At 36.2% G+C, this 23,862-nt stretch overlaps 1 protein-coding gene across 8 annotated transcripts in view; it reads left to right on the top strand.

The window, feature by feature from the left end:
- PLXNB2 (plexin B2) overlaps positions 1 to 23,862 on the top strand; it is a 334,253-nt gene that overhangs the window by 49,809 nt on the left and 260,582 nt on the right. The gene's annotated exons all lie outside the window — the stretch shown is intronic.

Below are 23,862 nucleotides of genomic sequence, written 5' to 3' on the forward strand. Positions count from 1 at the left end.
TAAAAAATTTACTCATCTTTAATAAGGAAGAATCTTACCTGTTCTGTACATTTTGGGTATTTTAGTTTACTTTCTCTGAGGAATGGAATCTCAGGGTTTCCCAAGATGAATTGAAGGTGTTAGGAGGTAAATTCCATTATAGAAAAGTAAATTTGAAATAAATTGAAATAAAACTATGTATTATACATCAGAGTAACATTATTATAATTTCAATAAAATATAAATAATTTGGGCTATGCTAAAAAGGGTCTGCAGTTTTGTAAGGTAATTTATCAATCATCAAATTCAGTACAGGTAACAATAGATAACTAAGGAATGTGTTGCACTGCAGCTGGCAGATGTTGGTAATGAGAATTTTAAGAGAGGTGGACAGTGAAATTAACAGGTTTGTGGTGTGCTATATGTCAATCAAAGTATCCCTTTCTGTCATCAGAGATAGATAGTAAAGGCAAAAGTAATACTTTAGGATCCAGTATGATAAAAAAATGGTCTGTTTTCACTCTTTTATATTTGCTCCCATCACATTTTCTTGATACTGTATTTGCTTTATATGCTTTAAAATTTATGCCACAATAAATGATAATAAATGTGTGGCAGAACAAAGCAACTGGTGAGGAATTAACGTTATTTTCCAGTTGGAGAAAGACTCTTGCTTTAGCCAAAGGGGGAATTCATGTTAATTATAAATAAAAGTAGGTCTCACCCTAAAGCCCTGGGCCACTAAAAAAAAATTCCTTAGGTATGACTTCACTCCCGGAAAACAGGAAGTTTTACATTCAGTTCAACACGCATGGGAAGCTTTTCAGCTGACATCTAGTTTTTGAAAAGGTTTAGTTTATGGGAAGTGACACAAAAATCTCAACTGAAAAAGTGCATGGCTCTTGAGTTCAGTTGAGTTCAGTAGAAATTCTAAGGGAGACTTTTGGTGGGTATAGGTTGAAGATAACTTCCCCATAGCAGCTAGAGGCACATACTGTTTTTGGAATATTTCAGTGTAGAAAAATGTTGAGAAAAGAGATGAAAGTAAAGAGAAAAAAAGAATGTCACAGTTGAATTTTTGATTATTCTAATAAAGTAGTGTTACTCAACACATCATAAAGGTGGCAGATCATGTCATGCTTTAAAGCTCAGTTTCCTAGGAAAAGAATTCTGAAGTATAACAATCCCAAGTACAAAGGCAAGATCTTCAAATGGCAGAAATGTCTAGCAAAGTCAACAAGTTAAAAAATTTTTGGATTCCTTCCAATAAGCTTGTTGTTAGTTGGAGTCCCAGAGGAAAGAGATGTGATTAAAAACAGAATAATTAATGCTATGAAAGACTAAAGCTGAGAAACTTCCTATAGGAATAAATCTCAAGTTTTGGATGTAATTGCATTCTGTCTTGTGTGGACATGCACATATATAGATAGATACAGCTGTGATATGAGAAACTTTTTTAAAGGTTTCTTTTATTATTTGCTATTATTCAGAGATCCTGTCTGATATATGTTTAAAATGAAAAATATTTGATGTTGCAAAATATGAAAAAGATGCTAATAACCTTGAACCGCTGTTACTCACTTAAGGGAAAATGTAGTTTTTAAAAGGAAAACTGTTCTCTGTGTGTATATTTAGTTTTAATATGTACTGTAACTTTCCTTATAATTAATTGCTTTAATCCAAAATCTTTGGTCTGAAGTATTTATCCTTTTAAAAATAGTTAAGGAAACAAAGTCTTTTAATAGGTTTGTTTTGAAAATATAATAACCTCCTCTTCCTTCTTATTTTCCGACCCTTCAACTTTTATTCTACATCACCTTATTTGGTTACTTAAGTCAGGTTTAGTGTTCAATAAATTTATGCAGTATGAAATTTCTATAATGTTACTGGCTAACTTTAATGCTAGCTAGGTTTAAGTGGATTACATAGATGTACTGCTTTGCATTAAGTTGGTGACAGTTCCAGAGTTTAAAATATGCTACCTGCTAGCAGAATGCAATTGCACTAATATTCCTATTCTTACATGGGAACTGTTATTAATTGTGAGACAAATAGTGGACTTATATTGCTTACTTATACCATGCAAAGAGCCATATGCTGCAATCCCGTAGATGTCATCCAAAGGTCTCTTGGAATAACCTTGTTTGACCCTTCATATTTCATATAAGAACTACTTAAATGCAACTAGAGTAAAAGAACAAGATGTTCCTCCCTTATTTTACAGTGCAATATCCTGTCATTTCAGACTTTCATCTTATGCCCTAGCTGCTAAATATATTTAAAAAATCAGAAAGCAATTACACTGTTTCCCTGAAAATACAACCTACCCTGAAAGTAAGTCCTAGCTTGATTTTACACGTGTACCCAATATAAGCCCTACCCCTCCCCCCAAAATAAGTCCTAATTAAGATCCTGCTCACTCTAGAGTGCACTGGTAAAAATTAAGCTGGGCATGGGGTGGTGGTGGTGTAGCTGCCCTACCTTTGGACAGTTGTAGCCAGGCCTTGCATACCCTGAGACCTGCCTTGCCAGCCCATTTCTTCTGCAGCTGGCAAGGCAGGAGTCGAGGTGTGCAAAGCCTGGCTGCAACTGGGCCGGCAAGGCTGGCAAGGCTTTCCTGAAGGCCTCTGTAGCTGATAACCAAGCTCCAGATCTATCTTTGCGAGAGGCCTTTAGGAAAAAGCCTTGCTGGCCGCAGAAGAAGTAGTTCCTGAAGGCCTCTGATGGCGAAAAAAGAGGCCTGGGGCAAGTGAAGTTAGTCAGTGGATGTCATCCCCTGAAAATAAAACCTGGTGCCTCTTTTGATGGCAAAAAATATAAGTCCAGGTCTTATTTTCATGGGAAACATGATAAGTAAACACTTCAAACTCTGAAGTATGGTTAGATGTAGTGTTGTTCAGCGAACATGTCTTTTAAAAAGCTAGTACTGTCCTATGAGTTTCTTTTATGGATTTCAGAGTCAGTATTTGGGTTCAGTCCGTATTCCATCATTGCAGTAATAGGCTTGGAGTGTGGTAAGATTGGAAAATAGCCATTCTGGTGCTGGATTTAAAGCTTGCTGCCCCTATTTAAAAAAGAAAAATAAAGGATAACGTGATGGGGGAAAAAAACCATGTGAAGGAAAATGGTTTGTTGCTGTAATTATTCCTTTTAAGGTCAGTAAAAAATCAGGTGCATTCTTAAACCATGCTGAGCTTGATTATGTTAATATTAGGGGTGCGTGTGTGTCTTAGCATAGGACCCAGTTTGTAATAATAATTAGCTTATAATTCAATACATTATGAAAAGCCAGAAGATGAATTTATTCAGTAGGCAAGTTCACATATTCTATGAAGGCATCCTACTTGAACTATTACATACATACATACATACATACATACATACATACATACATACATACATATATAAATAAATAAAACTTGGCTTTGTTCGGGTATTTTCCCACATCATTGTAGTTGTACTTTTAAAGTTGTGACGTGGGAAAATAGCCGAACAAAGCCGAATGCCATACATGTAAGTACCCACGAAAAATTAAGAAAACATAAACATATACATATACATATACATATACATATACATATACATACATACATACATACACACACACACACACACACACACACACACACACACACACATATATATCTTTGGTTATTCAGGTTTTCTCCAAAGCTCCACATACAAATACCCACGAGAACCTCAGAAAACATACATATACATCCATACATCCATACATATATATAAAATGTAGAATCATAAGGACTGGAAGGGATCTCGGAAATCTTCCAGTTTAATCCCTTATGGAATGGAGGAGACCTTCATGACGGTCAAATGGCTGCCTGGTCTATTTTTGAAAAACTCTTATTGATGGAACGCCTACAACTCCAGGAGGCAAGCTATTCCATTGATTAATTGTTCTCACTGTCAAAAAAAATTATCTTTACTTTTAGGTTGGATCTCTCTTTAGCAAGCTTCCAACCATTATTTCTTGTCTTGCCTTCTGGTGCTTTGGAGAATAAGTTAGTCGACTTTTCTTTGTGACAGCCCTTCAAGTACTGGTAGACAGTTATCATGTCTCCTCTAATCCTTCCCTTCAATGGGCTAGACATATGAATCACACTAGTTTGTATTTTTTTTTTCCTGGTTTACATTATTTTGCACTTTTTTTTCTGACTTGGAAATTTTTTTGGTTCTGTTTCTTGTCTAAAATTCTCATGGATATGTCATAACTCCAGCTAAGCGAATGACAGTATATGTCAGAAGTATATAGCCATACTCTGATCTTTCATTTTTTTTCACTTTAGATGGATAAGTGAAACGCATCTTTGATTATCCTAGTTTTGATCATGGAATGGGCAAATTCAAACTTTTAATCTTGATTCTTGGATATCTGATTAATTACTAATTATTATTTATATTATTCCATTTGTAGACCCAAAAAAGTGAGTATTAAAACTGTTTCATTGACCTTTTGATTGCGTTTATTATTTGAAATACAAGCCTAGTTATTTAAACTTTTTTTAAAAAATTACCCCAATAGTATGCACTGGCAGTTTAGTTATTAGCTGATCCACTGAGTCCAAATTTCTATTTTTCTCACTGCCTTATTCTGGCCTTTAGCATTACTGGTTTTCCAAGCGAATTGCTTTCATCATGTCCCTTCTTTATCAGTGCTCTTGGTCTTCATTGTCTGAATCCAGTCAACAGTTTCACTTTGTCTAATCGCTTGCTATCCTCCCTTTATCTCCAGTCTCGCTTTTCTCACTTCTCTTTTACCTTATAATTACTACTGTATGATTGAGGGTTCAATATTTCTTCTTTGTCAGCTACCTTTGATTTTGTGCTTCCGATTCTGAACATTTCAACTGATAGTTCCCCAGGAAGCATTTCATTTCCTAAAGTCATTTGTTTTGCAACTAGATTGTGAGGTGGCCAAAAACGCTTAGAGAAAATGGAGTAAACATTCTTCTAGTTGACAAAATCTCCTAATACGGGTAGTCCTGTATTACAACCATTCATTTAGTAACAACAGCACTAAAAAGTCTTATGACCATTTTTCACATGACTGTTACAGCATCTCCATAATCACGTGATCAAAATTCGGATACTTGGCAAATTCTTTCATGTTAATGTTGCAGTGTCACAGGGTTATGTAAGCCAATGAGAAGCCAGATTCACTTTGCAGCCATGTAACTAACTTAACAACTGCAGCTAATCACTCAGCAACTGGCAAGAAAGGTTGGAAAATGGAACAAACTTCACTTTAATTAACAACAGAAATTTCTGATTTAGCATATGTTGGACTCAATTATGGTTCTAAGTTGAGAACTACTTGTATGCCAAATTAATCAGTTCCTATCATTTCCTAATTCTTTTATTTCTTTGGTTCAGTACATCAGAGCCAGCATGTGATTTGACAACTGCAGAAAACTACTAATAAAACAGCAAACAATTATTTAGTTATGGAACAGAACCTAATATGTCCCTATAGGTTCTCCTCACTTTAATTAAGTGATCTATCTTTCTTTGTCTAATAAACCAGGGGTCTCCAACCTTGGTAACTTTAAGACTTGTGGAGACAGCAAAGCTGGCTGAGGAATGCTGGAAGTTGAAATCCACAAGTCTTAAAGTTACCAAGGTTGGAAACCCTGTTCTAAACAGATTTGTTAATCAACTCCTACTTCAGATGGCATTTCCAAAGTGATTCATACTTCCATTCCAATTTCATTTTTCTAGTTATTATTTTGTGACTTTGTCCAACTATACTGTAAGTGTGACATAATAAACTTTTCTGCTGCTGTAGTGAAGCCGAAGGATGTTCATGGGATTAAAAATCAAGTTTCCTGATGAGAAACTAGAAGAATATCTGTGTCCTTGCAGCAAACAGCAAACAGCCCGGTCAGCTTCAGCATGTTATTGCAGCCCCAGCACATGGCTCATCAGGGCTGCGCTCCGTTGTGCCCACCACCGGTCAACTGAACTGAACTGCTGCCACCGCTAGGGAACATTGAAGCCTTTTCTGCTGAGCACTTGATTGGATCAGCCTCCCGGAATACCATTCGCTGCCACTGCCGTTCACCGGCTATCACCATCCAGCGATTAGCGCCAATCAGTGGTGGCAATAGGCAGCAGCAGCAATCCCCGCCACCTAGAACAGCTGATTGGCGGTATTCCCAGAGGCTGATCCAACGACCAATCAGCTGTTTGGCAGCGAAGGCTCTAGTGTTCCCCAGCAGTGGCAGTGGTGACCAACGCCGTCCACCCAGCGCAATATTTGCTCTATAAGATGCACAGACATTTCCACCCACTTTTTTTGCAGGGGGGGGGAGTGCATCTTATAGTGCGAAAAATACGGTAATCCTTGCCTTATATGCTTTTGTTCAAGAATAGTTTAGATTTATGACAGCCTCCAGAAAAGTGACTTACAATCTGTTGTTGAGGTTACAACTATTGCAACACACCTGCAGTTACATGGTTGCAATTTAGATTCTTGGCAACCAGCGCGCATTTAAAGATAGTTGCGGTGTCATGTGATTGCAGTTTGCTACCTTCCCAGCCAGCTTCTGACAAGGGAAGCTGGATTCACTTAACACCGACTTGATTCACTTAATGACCATGATATAAATAGTTGTAAAATTCAGGCCAGTCATGTGACTTATTTAGTAACTGCACTGCTTAGCAATTGAAATTCTGGACCTGATTGTGGCCAACTGTTTGTTGTGTAGTAGAATAGGTGATTCATGGTGTTCCTAAATTCCATAGTTGTCGGATTCAAACCCAGGAAGTATATATAATCAGAACTAGGACTGGTGGCAACATTGCTACCAATAGCAATGCTACCAATTTCCCTTGTGGAAATCCCAGTTTTGCAACCATTGGATACTTTATTGCTATTTTAATATGTTCTAAATCACCCACTTGAAATAGCAGCTGCTTTCCCTAATTAAGCCTAAATACAGAAAATACAAATTAGTAGTCCTACAGGGCTTAGATGAGTGCTTAAAATATGGGCTCTATGTATATACAGCTTGGAAGCAAAACATGTAGATTGCAGTCCCCTGAAATAGTCTCTACTATGACCATGATCACATGTTATAAGACTCAAAAGAATTTGGCCAATTTATGCCACTTAAATTCTGCAACTGAACCAATGAAGATAGGAAGCTGCAGATATATTTTAAAGCATTAGGGATTCTACCTGTAGTTTCTTCTCACTTTATATCCTTATATTACTAGTGATGCTTGTGTTAATTACTATTTTTGAAAGAGGATGTGGGTAGGGGGTATGGTTTTACTAATTACATTCTAGGGTGAAATTATATGATTGAAGGCAGAGCAGACGAGCATTTTGTTACGTTTTATTTTAAAGACCTGAGATTGTTTTGGAACACTATGGAGAACGAGGAACTTTTCCCCCTTCCTGCTGTGGGCCTAATTGGTACATAATAACATTTTCAGATTATCCCTTTGCCCTAAGTGTTTTTGAGGCAACCATACCTATTATATTGCATTTGCAAAAACACGTGGTAGATGCCTTACCGTCTTGTCTTTTATGGCTTGTCTATTGACTTTTATTACTAGTCCATTTCATCAGACCTGGGTCTTCTAATCTTAAATGCAATCAAAGTTAATTCTTTAACTTCTAATTCTTAAATGCAATCAAAGTTAATACGGCTCTTCCTTCTGAAAACAAGGGAGATCGTTCCTGGATTAATGAAACTCTCATTTGTGCAGCAGGTTAGCATATTTCCATTAATACTATGTGGTGCAAGAGCTAATGAAGACTTTTCTTGGTAAGAATTCGAAGTTGAAACTTGTTCTCGAACTTAACTCCAGCAAGGTGTCTTGGGTTGGAGAGATATATCTGTAAATATAAATCTCAGTGGATCTCGAAACATCAGAAAATGACTCATGTTTCATACCTGAAATAATCGCAAATGGTTATCACTCAGTTGAGATACTACTACAGGATGAATTCCAGTAAAAGTTACTTAAGTTTGAAATGAGCTTTCAGCCAAAACTGACATCTGATTTCCAGGGTCATGTAATACAGGTGGTCCTCAACTTACAACCATTTGTTTACTAATTGTTTCAAGTTACAATGGCACTGAAAAAAGGTGACTTGAAATAGGTCCCCGCTGCAACAACCACTTTTAGCATCCCCATTTGTCACATGAAGAAAATTTGAGTGCATAGCAACTGGCATGACTGCAACATCTAAGTCATTTGGTTGCCAATTGAAGCAAAGTCAATGGGGCAAACCAGATGCACTTAAGGACTGTATGATTCACTTAACAATGGTAGTGATTTGATTTGCATCTCTGGCAACAAAGGTCATAAAATCAGGCATGACTCACCAATCTCCGTGGTTAACAACAGAAATCCTGATCCCAGTTGAGATCGTATGTCGAGGACTGACTATAATATGGATTTGAGGCGAAGAAAGTGATTTGAACAGCTATGACATGCACCTTAGACCTGCCAGTATGTACTTAAATCAGTTTCTTTAAGGGTTGTTGTTTATCGTGATTGACCATGTATATTCCTAATTATCCTTGTCCTTTTGGAATACTTATCCTTTTGGAATACAGATCACTGCAAAGCCCCACTGATTCTTTTCAGCTCGGGCATAAAATTTTAAGGAAACATGTAAAGAACCAGATATATTTTTCATAGTTTAAGAAGCTCTCCCCCACCCACCGTCCTTATGTTCCTCAGTTTTAAACTTTCCCTTCATGAAATTCAGTTGTTTAGCAGTTGTTACAGATTTACATTTTGGTATGTCTTACTTCATTAGATTTAATCAGCCACTGCTTCAGCAACACATTAAATTGTGTTTCTAACGCTATGTTCTTAATTTTATTTTTAGACCCAATTTGCAGCTGTTGGTCTGTTGGATCAGTGACTATTAATGCCAATTCAAGCAGATTTTGATTATAAATTTTAATGTCTTCTCAAAAGCTGTTAAGATTTAATGTGTCAAATCTGTACCTTTCATTAATGGTCATTTAAAAATGTATGCATCTGTGCAGTTATTAGATAGAGAACGTAATTCAAGAACATTATCTCTTAGCTCATGCATGGCTTCAACTTTTAAATAACTCTTCAAAATGTTGTGCAACTTGTTTCCTCTGCATGTGATCCAAGTCTATTAAAGACAAAAAACTGAAAAAAAAAATCAGATAAGATTTCTAGGGTTAGATTAATCCAGTGTTTCTCAACATTGGCAACTTTAAAATGTGTGGACTTCAGCCAACATGGGGAATTCTGGAAGTTGAAGTACATCGGTTCTAAAATTGCTAAGATTGAGAAACACTGGATTCATCCATATATATTTTAAATTCCTTCCTATTTATTGGCTAAACATTTATCGTATGTGAATTAATTAAGAAGAAAATCAAATTCATTTGTTTCCTAGCAACTACTAGAGTATAATAGCTACTAGACTCACCCAAGACACCTTCATCAAATTCATATTTCACTGTTTTCATTTACATGGGACCTCATACACATATGCCTATAATATGGGAAACCCTTGCTCTTGGCTCCAAAGTTCATTTAAATTAAAAAAACAATGGCCAGAATTAGAACTTCTCAGTGGTAACACCCCAATTATGAAATTCTGTCTTAGAATCTGCCCTCTTTTGAACAACAAGGGACACCATATTTATATCCAAGCTCTCGTAGGATAGCTGCCTATTCTGAAACTAGATTGTCTTTTAGATCATATTTTCAGTTAGTTTTCTTTGTTGCATTTGGTGTAATTTTTTGTGCTTAGTACATTTAAGGATTCCTATTTTTTTAATGATATATTTATTTAAGACCATATTGTTACTGTTGTTTTCCATTATCTTCTCAGTTTGCCTAGAAGAAACGGTGGCATAGAAGACAATGGATTTGTCTGGCTTTCCTCCCAATAATTGGCTGTCATTCAAGGGTGGAATACACAAGACAATGTCACACAAACTTTTGGTGAAACAACTAGACAGGTTGATGTTTTAGAACTAGCTCTGTGCAAATCATGATACAGTCCTATTCTGATTAAAACCTTAGCAGCATTCTGCTTCAAAAACTATTCAATCAGATTCTTTGCCCAGGGAAACGTTTCTTCCTAATTTTTTGCAGACAGTTTAAATTAATGCAGTGTTTTGGCTTGACAAACAAAACTGTTTGTTTCTGTTACACTAATTAGCTACTATTTCTGCTCACTCATAGAAAATCGAATGAAAGTTTTATACTTCCAGTGAACAGTGTCAGTAGATCCAAAACTGGATACACATGTTCCTTGCATTTTGCCCCAAAGCTTGATAAACTGCCACTTATTTGTGGAGGCACAATCTTTAAATCTCTCCTCTTTTCATAAATGTGTACTTTTCACATGTCTGTGGAAGCATTGTAACTTGTACTTCATGCAAATAGGCATGCACAGCTCTAGAAAATCTGAAACAGTGGATTATACTTAAAAAGAGTTTAAAAATAAGCATTGTGCTCATCTGCTAGCTAGACCAATGCTCTCAAGCGATACTGACAGAGTGAAGCCAGGTCTCCTGTTGCTGCCTCTTTTAACTACTGTTAGAAGAAATATCCAGGTCCAGTTCCAAGCTGGGAGAAAGACCCTGAAAACATGGAGGCTGCTTGGAAAGATTAATGATAGAGTTTAATGATGAAGCAGAACCACATGGGTTCTGGGTGGCTGACCACATGGAGTTGAGAGTGGGGGCTATTTATACCTTCTCTTGGGCTTTGCACTTGAGCGTCCTCTTCCTGTTCAAGAACATGTATTCTGTTGGCTGTTGTAGGAGTCATGGCTGGCTCTGTAGGTTGTCTGAGCTAAGTTTGGTTGAAGTTTGGAGGGTGATGCAATGAAGGGGCTTGTTGGGCAATGCCTACTGTGGCTGAGGATTAATCCTACCTTTGTTCAAACCTTGCTGCAGGGGATTTCTTTATGAATAGAGCTAGCTATCTCTTTCTCTCTGCTGAAGGCTGTTAAGGAGGGTGGGGGATATTAAGAGTGAGTCAGCTTCCTGCCTCTAAAAAAATAGGGAAATATAATATTCTGCCTTTTGAAATATTTCTCAAAATATTTCATTCTTCTATGAGAGGAGTGGGTGCTAACTTTCACCCAACATAGGATGGTTGTTAAGTGAGATGTGCCCAATTTTACAACCTTTTTTGCCATAGTTGTTAAGCAAATCATGTGGTAATTAAGTGAATGTACCTCTCCCCATTGACTTTGCTGGTCAGAAGCTGGACAGGAAGGTCACAAATGGTGATCATATGACTGGGATGCTGCAATCATCATAATAAATACATGTTTGTTGCCAAGCACCCAAGGTTGGGTCACATGATCATGAGAATGCTGAGACAGTCGTAAGTAGTGATGACCAGTTGTAAGGCATTTGTCTTTAGTGCTGTTGGAACTTGAATAGTCACTAAATGAAGGTTGTAAGTCAAGTATCTGTATTTTCTTGAGACCAGCAGGTGCAGTGAGCATGTCCACAAATGAAGAAATATTTCTGCTTCAGATCCAGCAGCTGCCTATCTCTACTTAAACTCTATTTAGAGTATTTAAAAAGTATGGTTTCTACTAAGCATTTGTAAAGCTCAGCACTCACGTTAATGCGGTAAATTTCTTGCTATTTGATTTCCTTCTCACTCATACTTTTAATTATCAGAATCTGTCACACTTGAGTACTAATTAAAAACCATTAGTTTACAGCTGGTTTAGCAGTTGATGAAAAATTGATTCTAAAATTAAAGTTTTGCCTTAAGGCAGGCATCTTCAGATTTTCTGAGCTTTATTATTTACTAGTAGTAACTTTGGAAGTACTATCAATAATGCAATCACTCAACCAACATTTATATTTTAAATTTAAACTTTTGTACAAAGGTTGCAATGTTCAAATATAGATAGGCGTTTTCTAGAAGGTTAATACATATAAATAAAATGAACTACAGGTAACCCTCAACTTACGACTACAATTGAACCCAAAATTTCTGTTGCTAACTGAAACATTTGCTAAGTGAGTTTTGCTCCATTTTACAATCTTTCTTGACACAGTTTTGAAGTGAATCACTGCAGTTGTTTTAATTAGTAATATAGTTGTTAGGTGAACCTGGATTCACCATTGAGTTTGCTTGTCAGAAGGTCATAAAAGGTGATACCATGACCCTCCGGAGCCACTGAAAATGTCATAAATATGAGTCAATTTCCAAGTGTCTAAATTTTGATCATGTGAACATGAGGGTACTGCAACAGTTGTAAGTATGAAAAACGGTAGTAAGTTACTTTTTTCAGTGCCGTTGTAACTTCAAACTGTCACTAAATGAACTGTTATAAGTTGAGTGCTGTATAAAATACTATAAATGAAAGTTGTAGGATACTAAAAAGTCTAGGTATGTAAAACCAATTACTAAAATATAAATTATTTTGTGCATAAAATATTAAAAGACTATAGCAATAAGCACTTAGATTTATATACCGCTTCACCATGCTTTACAGCCCTCTCTAAGCTATTTTACAGAGTCAGCCTCTTGCCCCCAACAATTTGGGTTCTCATTTTACCCACCTTGGAAGGATGGAAGGTTGAGTCAACTTTGAGCTGGTAAGACTCGAACTGCCTAATTGCAGGCAGCCAGCAGTGAGCAGAAGTGGCCTGCAGTGCTGCATTCTAACCATTGTGCCACCTGCACATATGCACACATATAAACCCAAGCATAAATAAATAAATAAAATATAATGAAATATATTGATGTATATTAATTGCATGAAACTTCTACAGATGGCTCTTTAAAAATCTGCTCCCTAAAAGCACTTTTTTGAAATGCATAATAAAATCTAGGTCTTCTATTTCTTACGATTAGAAAATAAACCTACATTTGTTTATTTGTCAGTAAGCCTCACCTGAAGTCAATTAGATTTTCAGGATTCGTATGACTACTCTGCTACAGGATTATATTTCAAAACAGCTCAGTTGCCATCATATCTTCTAGAAGGCAGTAGAAATATTGTTTGTGTCCCAAAGTCCATTGCTATTTTTATTATACAGAAGATTTAAGAAAATAAAACTTATGTGAAGTTTTTTTTAAAAGCTTTTGCTATTTCAAAGAGAAATCTAAATTCCTTTATCTAAATCTAAAAGGATTCTTCAAACCATTTTTTTTCTTGAGGAAACTGACAGTATATTAATGTAATGCAGTCTGTGCATGAATAAGTAATTTGATATTTTAGAATAAATGGCCATGGGTTGTAATATTTTCTTCAAATTCCTTTCATTTGCTTATTTACTTGCATAAAAACTGAAGTCTGTTAAATGATGACAAATCAATTACAAATATATGTGGTCCAGACTTTATGCCTAAGGAAATCTAAGATGATGTTTGAGGTCTAAATTTTATTGAATGTATTTTCCCACAAATGCTGTACTTTTTTCTGGAGTCACTAACTGTTACAAGAATACTGCATCTGATACCCAAAACTCAAGAATTTTAAACTGTCAGCCTATGTGAATAAGATCTTCAATAAACCTACTTATACGACACAATAATGATAACAATGAGCAGTTTATTATTCATTGTATTATTAACATTTGTTTAAATACACAGCTATCATTGAAACAGAAGTTCAGAATTATAAAAAATACTAAAACAGAAAGAAAGAGAAACACGAGATGTCCTATAATCATTCAACGTTTTACAGTAATACCTTGCAGTCATAGAAAGATAACTCTTTTTATTCAATAACTGTTAACTTGCCTTCAGCATTTGTATTGAAATATCATTTGCTTTATTGATATTTGGTCTCCAGTGTTTAGTTATACCAGCAATAGTTAAGGTATTCTTTAAATTTACCATTTATGTTACTTTTTTAAATGCTGTTTTCTGTAAAAAAATTTCCATTACAACAATATTAATCCAAGAAAGCTGTAGTTTTAGTTTTAAATTTCCGTATAATATATATATATAGGAGATAAAGAAAGTTGAATTAATTCACTTTTCCACCTTTAATAGGTCATAAAAATATAGAAGCTAATTGATATTAAAGGATGTCCTTTAGGAGGGTATTAATTTTCCCCCCCTTAGTCAATACTAACAATTTGTATCTTTTCCTAGTGGTGCACAGTGTAGCTAGTACAGTAGCTGCCTTGCCTTCTAAGCAGTGGGCAAATCTCATTAAGGATTATATTGATCTCATATGTTCCATTATACTTGGAAACAATCAAAACAGAGTCTATTGTATGTAATAAAAATGGTTTCAAATTGAAAACTTTTTATTTTTATGCCAGGTGAACAAAGTTAGAAAGTAAGACTGTTTCGACTACGACTAGGAATATGGCTCTTCTTCAATCATGCTATATCAGAGGTGTCAAACCCAAGGCCGAGGGGCTGAATCTGGCCCATGGGGTGCTTAGATCTGGCCTGCAGGGCCACCCTGGAAACAGCAAAGGACAGGCCCATTGTACCTCTTACTAGCGAAAACAGAGCTTGCAAGGGCCGCAGGCGGTCCTCCCACACTCTGTTTTCACTGGCAGAGGGTTGCAGGAGGCCATAGCAGCTCAAAACAGAGTTTGGGAGCCCATTTTTTCTGGCAGAGCACTCTGGCCATTACGGGCGCCCCCAACATACATGATGTCAAACTGGCCACACCCACCCTGGCCATACCTACTCTGGGCCCCTGAGGTCAAACGCAACCCTGATGCGGCCCTCAATGAAATTGAGTTTGACACCCCTGTGCTATACAGTGGTATAGGCAGCCTTTTCCAAAATGATGTTTCAAATGTGGAGTGCATGTGTTTGAAAAAAAACCTAGTATAGGATAGATACACAACCTTGAAATATCCCAGGTAATTGCTCTGCAATTAAAGTAGAGACCCTATCCATAAGCATAATTAATTGTTAAACTCATCAATGTCAACTGTCCAAAATTCTCCACTGTACAGCAAGCCTTTTCTCGTATTCAATGTTTCTGTTGTTATTTTGTGTCATTGCACCTATTTAGTAATAAAAGATCAAGTATAATGAAATAAATGCATTTTGGACATTAGCATTTGATCTTCAGCAGATGGCAACACCTAGCTAATCTCTGGGCTCAGAAGACGAATAGGGTCATGTCTAGTTAGTACTTGGGTGGGAAAAAACAGAGAAAGTCACAGCTGTAGGTTAGAGTCAAAAGCACTTCAAAAGAAGGGAATGGAACCTTTCAAAGTTTTAAATTGCTAAGAAAACCAAATGAATATTTATCTATCTATTTATCAGGAGCTGAGGTCATCTTAAAAGGGATTTTACTTTCCTTGATCTACAATCTTAATCACTGATCTTTTGTTGTTGTTGTTGAAAGATAGTGACTCAATAGAAGTTTATGCTGAATTTGCTGCACAATATATCTTCTCTTTGCCCTGAAATTTGGAAATCTAGTTACTCAACACAATTGAGTAACTAGATTTTTAGTTACTAGATAACTAGATATATTATTACAAGGTACTTACTTGTGATAATATATGCCAAGCCAACGTTTTCATTTTCCAAAGGCTTTCATTGATACTTATTTCTATAGTTTCTTTATATCATTGCAATCTGATAGATTTTTGCTTCAGTTACAAATTAAATGTATGGCTAATACTTATATTCCAGTTACAGATAGTTGTTACATAATGACCGCAGTTGGGACCAGCAATTCTGTCACCAAGTGGCACAATAATTGAGAAACCACATAACCTCAACTTGCAATTTTACTGCTAGCTTCTCCATTGATCTGCTATGTGTGCAAAATGACAATTGTGTGACCAATGGACATTATGGTGGTTGTAGATGCTGCCACCTGCCTGAATCTTGATCTTGAGATTGCAAGGACATTGGATGCATAACTGTGACAACAGATTGTAAAGTTACTTTTTCAGTGCCATTGTAACTTTGAATGGTTGCTAAACATTTGAATTAAGTGAGCACTACCCATAATTAATATGTTCCTTGAGAGAAATTTGGGATTTATAATTTGTTTTATTTATTTTTTATCACTAACTGACTGATCATTTGCATCTTTGCATTTTAAAAGTGCCCATCTCCCTCACAGAGGGACTTCTTAGTATTAGGAGTAAACTAGGATCATCAGGAACCTGAAGTACTCAGGCTTGAGAAAAGCTTTATGTCAACATAATCCAGCTGCGTCCCATGAAGAAAACAACCAAGTATCCACCCACTCCAAAGGGCAGGTGGAGGAAAATAAATAAAATATAAACTGTTGGAAGAAATGTCCAGCTGAGTTCAGTTCCCAGTGGGAAGAAAGACACAGGAAACATGGAGGCTACTTGGAAGGATGGTTTAACAGTGAAACGGAAGCACCAAGCACATGTGATTCTGGGTAGCTGACCACATGGAGGAGAGAGAGAGAGATTTATACCCTCTCTTGAGACTTGCCTTAGAGCTTTCTGTTCCTGTGCAAGAAATGTATCCTGTTGGTTGCTGTAGGGGTCATGTGCCACTCCTAGGAGTTTGTCTGAGATAAGCTTGGTTGAATTGTGCTGGGTGATCTAATGAAGGGGCTTGTGTTCTGAAAGGGTATTGGGCAATTCCTGTTATGGCTTAATGGCTTTATCCTGGTTTGGATCTTGAGTGAGGGATAATCCTATCACCCTGGAGCTGAAGGCCTTTCGTTTTATAGCCCCAGTCTTTCTGTGGCTATTAACAAAGCATGTTTCTCCTTTTCTCCTTTACCCATCCAGGAAGGTATGATATTCTGCCTTTTTAATATTTCCTAGAATATTTCATTCTTCTAGGAGAGGGGTGGGTGCTAACTTTCTACAGAACCAAGAAACATGCAGTCATATGTAGGCTTTGATTGCTGTGAAGTGCAGTGGACAATCTTCTGTTTCTTTATGGCTTCATTATTGTCTAGTCTGGGACCCCCTTCGGGTGAGAAGCAACTTCCGGAATAAAAGGTTTAAGTATCTAGAGCTGAGATTCATTTTTCTGTCTGGCTTGAAAAAGCCTGACCCCTTAAAACTGATTTACGCTACTGGTATGTGACAGGTTGACTCTGCAGGTCCTTAATTATTGAAACATCTCCAATCATCCTTATGTATTTATATTTCACAAAGGAGAGCCGGGTAGAAATAAAGGAATTTGCTTCTTTTCCAATAAAGCACGGTTAAGATACTGCACAGTGAAAAAGTCTGGATAAAAGTAACACACAACGCTGCAGTCTAATTCCAGTCTATTTCAAAGGGAAAGATCATGTTTGGGTTGATAAACAGCAGGTTCTGCGATGATCACTGCTGTTGGTCAAAAATGCTTATGATTGATTTCCTTTTCTATTTCTATTTTCTCCAAAGGAAAGGGAAGAAGTTTAAAAGGCTTGTCTACTGAAAAATAAAATGTACATACCATATCATGCTAATTTTCTAGAGTTTTTCCTTGGAAATTTGTGCAACGTTTATCTGCTCCCTTTTACCATTCTTTTAACGGAAAGGACTATAAGTAATATATCTGCTTAAATCAGACACAAAAAATGTTAGTTTTTTACTTGCCCAACTATAAAAAGTCATCTGTATTGCGGTGAAATGAAATGTAGATTCTGCTAATTTTACTGAATTATAAAAGGATTAATGAATATTATTTCTTTAGATAAATTTTGCTTGTACAGGGCTCACATAGTGCAGTCCTCTGCATAGCTTCCTGAGAGTCCATTTGAACTTACTATTCTAAGGAGAAAGTATTCTGTGTTTCTATCTTTAAGCACTAGAAAGGAATATGTATTCTTAAAAAGAGCCTTTGAATCACTGGAACCTCAATTTGAGAGGCAAAGAATGATTGACTTATATGAGTGGAAGGAAAGGATATTTAATTCCCTGCTGGAAAAAAAAGTGCACAAACTAAGATGCATTTGTTCACACTGGAATAAGGTAGACTTTGAGTTTTTAAATGAATTAAAATCTTCTCAATGTACTTGAAGATAATGATTCACTCTGGAACTCTTTTTTTAAAAGGAATTTTCCATCATGCCCTTGATATTTGCTGTAACATTAGTTCAAATAAGAGAATTTGTTAAATTTTTAGGTAGATATATCTGTAATCATGTTAGCATCTCATTTACACAGTATTGCCTTAAAATATTCCAGATGTTAAACTAAATAGCTAAATAAATGGATATTTTTTTGCACAGAAAATTAACCTTGCTGTAATTATACAAAAACACTGTGTGTCTTTCATAATGAATTTTCTTCAATAAACTGTTTATTAATTTGTTTCGGGATACAACAGAAAGTTTGAATTAACATGAAACCAAATGTAGATGTTTTATATTATAATTTATTATTACTAAAAAGAACTTGTAGCAAGGGAGGAGAAGCTTTTAAATATGGGCATAACCTTGTTTTACAAGCAATTCTTCTGAATAGCTTAGATTAAGATTTAAAACAAAAGTATGGAATTCAGAGAAATAATATGATTTGTTATTCACAAAGTTACACCTGAAAAGAGAGGAATGACCTTTTTTGTATAATACGAGTATGTAGGGTACAAAATAATGGTATTAAATTACAAGAATATGATTTCCCATTAAAACTTAAGCAGAATACTCTAACACAGGGGTCGCCAACCTTTTGGACCGCAGGGGCCACCAAACTCATAATTTTAGATCCCATGGACCACTAACTGGTTCTGTGGGTGTGGCCTAATTTGTGGGTGTGGCTTGGTGGTCATGTGACTGGCTTGGCATGGCTTGTATGTAAATATTATAAATATTTATATAAATATTGAATTTTTTATTAAAAAAAACTGCAACTTTTACCCAAAATCAGGCAAAGCAGGCAGGCAGATTAAGTTGCTCACAGAATCACAGATTCATTCAGAAATCTATCTATCTTCCATTGGCTAGCTCAATCTGTCACATAAAATTTGCTAGCAAACAAACTCACAAAATTAACTCACAACACATCATGCATGTAAATATTGAATTTTCTTTTATAAAAAAGAGCAACTTTTACCCAAAATCAGGCAAAGCAGGCAGACGGAGTTGCTCACAGAATCATACAGTGATCTATCTTATCTGCCATCGGCTAGCTCAGTCGTGAGTCTGCACTGAATTTACTTGCAAGCAAACCTTCAGTCCTAAGGTTCGGCTGTACTTAAAAGCAGAGCCGAAGATCTAAAGACTAGCTAGAAAGCAAGAAATCCAACCATTTCCTGCTTCCTAGCTAATCTAAATCTCCCAGCACAGCAGAACAGATGATGGTCGGAAAAAGGAAAAATAGAAATTTAGCAGGCAAGTTTGCCAGGTATGGAGTGAGTGGGTGGGGAGGGTTCCCATGGGCCATGTGGGCGGCGCAGCCTTGTGTTTCTGCGCAGCCTGGATTAATTGCTTTGGCGGGTGCTCTGGGGGTGAGATTTCTCTGCGGCCCACCAAAATTTTCTCACAGCCCACTGGTTGGCCACCGCTGCTCTAACATTATGAGGATCTTGATTTAAAACCACTTCCAAGTGATACGGTGAGCTCACCTTTGTTTCTACTGTATGAATCATTTATTTAAATTCATGCATGGGACAAGAACAGGACCTAATTTGCTGTGTCACCTATGTGTCCTTTGTAGACGTTTTTCCCCTTCAACTGCTTTTCACCAGGAGAGGAAAACCACTTAATTTACTATCCTGTTTTTGCTCTCCCCAAATTGCAACTTTTCTTTTCTTTAACAGTGACAACGCAATGGAGAAATTGACAGGGGAAAAAAATGTTGAGTTGCTAAAATTGCTTACTTGGGTGTAACTAAATGGTTGGTGGACAATATTAGTAACTCATGAATGGTATACTTTAAGAACATAGCTTCAAAGCACATCATGAATATTGGAATTCCAAGAAAAACTCATAATTTTTTAATGACCCTTGTTGAAAGGTCGAAGGCAGCATTTATGCTCTTTCTTCTTTTCAGTAATTAGCAGTCAGAATGAATAAGTATGCCAATTTAATAAAATAGCAGCTCATCGGGGATGCAGAAAATTAATTCAGGGTTCCAATTAGAAGTGCCTATATTGTAGTATTTGACATTTTTTTATTCTGTAAACAAATCGTTTTAGTGACTTTAAAGAATAAAATGAAGACTTACAAAATGTAAATATATTTGCTTACCTTGGACATTCTTTTATTCTCCCCCAATAAATTAACTCCGCTGTGTTTTCATGCAATATCTAATTTTCACTCTAACTGTAACAAATTAATAATTAATTGTCAAAAAGTTTAAAGGGATATTCAAAAATGTTTACATCATCTGCTGTGTGATAAAAGAGACTTTAGTATTCTGGTGTGTAGACATAAACTCTTCTAAATATCACATATTAAATATATAATAAAATATGAAAAACTACAAATTAGCATGACATACAACAAATAACAAAACATTTTTGTTATTCTCAAAACATTTTAATTACCAGGTATAATTAAAATGTTTTGAGAATAACAAAAATGTTTTGATCTGATCTTTGTAAAAGTTTAAAAAGTTTCATCTTTGGGGCAAAATAAGCTATCTTTAACACATTGTACCCAAGAAATTTGGAGAAGAGCCTTCTTAGATAATCTTAGATAATCATATACAAGCCCATGATGAATTAGGAAAAGGGTCATATATTTGTGTCTGAAACCATCAAGGACTTGAAAGATGAATTGGGCTTGGAATGATCATAGACAGTCTTTTGGCTTCCTCAGCAGCTTCATAACTTAGCCTAATTCTGATTACAGGTAAAGGTAGAACAGAATTCCTTCATCTTCTTGTTGAGAGCTTATTCATGTATTTCATGGATGTACTTTGTTCTTGTTGTTGCAAAGTCATGTTCGAACCATCGCAACCCTATGGACAATGCTCCTTCAGGCCTTCGTGTCCTCTACCATCTTCTAGAGCCCATTTAAGCTCATGCCCACTGCTACAGTGATTCCATCAAGCCACCTCATTCTCTGTCGTCCCCTTCTTCTTCTATTGCCCTCGATCATTCCCAGCATTGGGCTCTTCTCCAGGGAGTCCTTCCTTCTCATTAGGTGGCCAAAGTATTTGAGTTTCATCTTCAGGACCTGGCCTTCTAAAGAGCAGTCAGGGTTGATCTCCTCTAGGACTGACTGGTTTGATCACCTTGCGGTCCAAGGGACTCGCAGTATGTACATATTGAAACCCTATAGGATAAAATGGAGCTTTAAGGAATCCTATACAGCATAATCTTTTACTTTATGCATAATCCTGCTCATATCCCTTCATGTCTTTCTTCATTTGTATTGTTCTAGATCCTAGGGTGCAACCAGCTCAGCAACATAAAATCCATTTTAAGAATAAAAGGACTTTTAAGAATATTCCATCATGTTCAATGCTCTGCAGTATAAGTATATTGATGGCAGTGGTTGTACAGTAATGTTATACTGTATAACATATACTGAATCACATCTCTAAGAATATTTAAAATCATAGAAAGATTAAAGTATGTTTATCATGTAATGTTTGGATCCTTTGACAAGAATTTCATTCAGGATGGAAAGCAGAATGCAAAGATTTGAACAGTTTTAAATATAGGCATGCAACTGTCAGCAAGGAAAAGACAGTTATGCTTAAAATAAATGCTTTCAGACTTACCACCACCCACAAGATAAGAGTTCTTGCCAAAGGAAATGAAATATAATACACTTCTCTGGAAAAAAAATTGTTCAGTGATATCACCACTGAGTGGCATTTCAGGCTACAAAAATAGATGCTTCACAGTGTGAAGTCTTAATAATATCTATCTCTAAATTAAATGTTAACTTTATTATACATTACGTATACAGTTGTAGTATTCCCTACTTAGAATTACAGCCGAGCTTCTAGTTTAAAAAAGCCAGTAGACATATTTATAACATACAGTGCTATCAGTGGCAGCTCAGTGGAGCATCTTGCAGTCAGAGACCAGTATATTTTTTAACACTCAATATTGTGGGCCATGTGGATCATAGCATTCATGCAGTATATGTACACGTACACCTGGTTAACAATAATGGAAGTAGTGTATTCTTACTTCTGACTGCAGTGTAAGAAATCATCTTTATTGCAACCACATTGCTTTATGGTACACAATGCTCACATTCAGTGTTCAGTTGTTTAGTAACATAGCTTTTCATCATTCACACAAGGCTGGTCCTCTGTCCTTTCTTCTCTCTTGTCTCCTACCAATTACACAGATACAAAACATCAGAATTTGTGTGTGACTAGCATAAGAGAATACAATATGGCTGTGAAATACTTTGCTTAATAATGTGGAAAGGCTTGAATGCCTCTATTGGCTACCAGCTAAACAATTTGGTTAAAATATATACTTAACTCTGTTAATATGCCAATATTGTTGCAGGGCTAGCTCTAGGTAGCATCCAGTTTGGTTTCTACTAGTATTATTGACTATGTAAAATTATTTTTCTTGGCAATCTAGGACAGTTAGATTCAGTCTTGGCAAATAAAATATAATTAATAACTTCCCAGACAAGCTGTAAACACAGATTTAATCGATTGCAACAGAAAAGCCAATGACCTTACTTACTATGCTGTGTGTATAGGATAACCTAGATCTGGAGGAAAAATTACATTTATTTACTTTGCAAATGCCAACAGATTTATTAAAGACTGAAATGTATAAAAGTTTATATTTCTGAAATTTTAAACGTATTTTGACTGCTTGGTATGCCTTGAATAACACGACCATAAAAAGAAATATATCCAGATGCAATTTTGTGTCTGTTGGATTAGGGAAATTGTATCCCAGAACTGTGTTCCTGGTTGTTGAAGTCCCTTCCTCTGTTGATGAAATTTAAGGGCATACTTTTTCATAATTTTCAAATGGCAAATAAAGTGCAATTTTTATAATAGACTTGACAATGTGTTTCACAATGCATCCCTGAGCTTTGCAAAAGTCCAACTACTCTAACATAACATTTATACAATTTCTAGGAAGCAGCCCACTTGGGGTTATCATCAGAGAACATCAAAAATGTAGAGTTGTATTGGGAAGCTTAAAAAAAAGTTCCAGAAGATACCAATAGGTCAAGTAATACCAGATAGTATCCTAACCCCATGTAATCATTAGAAACTGATCTAACCCTAACTCAGGGGTTTCTTTACCACTGCCTGCATGAAATAGTCAATGTTATGCACCATTTTATTAATATAAAACAAAACATGAAAGAATGTCCGCATATTTAGAACTTGTCCATGCCTTAAAATCTTGTCCCTAGGCCCATCTTTGGGAACTTTTTAAAAATCAGTGTTGTGATATTCAGGTATAAGGAAGAAGGCTACCTTGAGGGCCTTTACTTTCCACATAGAGGCATCCTTCCCTCAGAATAACCAGTTTGACTTAAGCAATTTTCTTGCTGTGGTTTGTAATTATTCCATTATGATTTGCACTCAATAGCAAAGTATAAGAATTATTGATGCACACACAGGTGCATTGTTGTCATCCTTATTGTATGGGATAGTATGGTGAGCAGCACTGCAGGCTACTTCTGCTGACTGTCAACTGCCAACAGTTCAGCAGTTCGAATCTCACCAGCTCAAGGTTGACTCAGCCTTCCACCCCATTAGTCAACAAAAACGTCATTCACTACTGGTACATGTCTCTGTACTTTACTATCCCAGCAAACAATCCTTGCTTCCAGCACGCCCATAAACTGAGTCATACCTTTCATTTTGTTCTATAAACTGATTGCCTTCTCCTTTTTTAAGGATATCATCAGTGCATCCATGCATGACTTTCTTGAACATTCCCTTGTCACGATTCAAATACTCTGCCTTTAGATATTTCTTTTGCAAAAGTTATTCTTCAGTCTTTTTTATACAACAAGACCACCTCAAGGTACTTTTCACATACTGGTGATGTATTTGTTTGTTTTAT

The sequence above is a fragment of the Pseudonaja textilis genome, chromosome 5 (assembly GCF_049901715.1).
Source record: "Pseudonaja textilis isolate UNSWEBS1 chromosome 5, rPseTex1.2, whole genome shotgun sequence".
In the NCBI taxonomy this organism is placed as follows: Eukaryota; Metazoa; Chordata; class Lepidosauria; order Squamata; family Elapidae; genus Pseudonaja; species Pseudonaja textilis.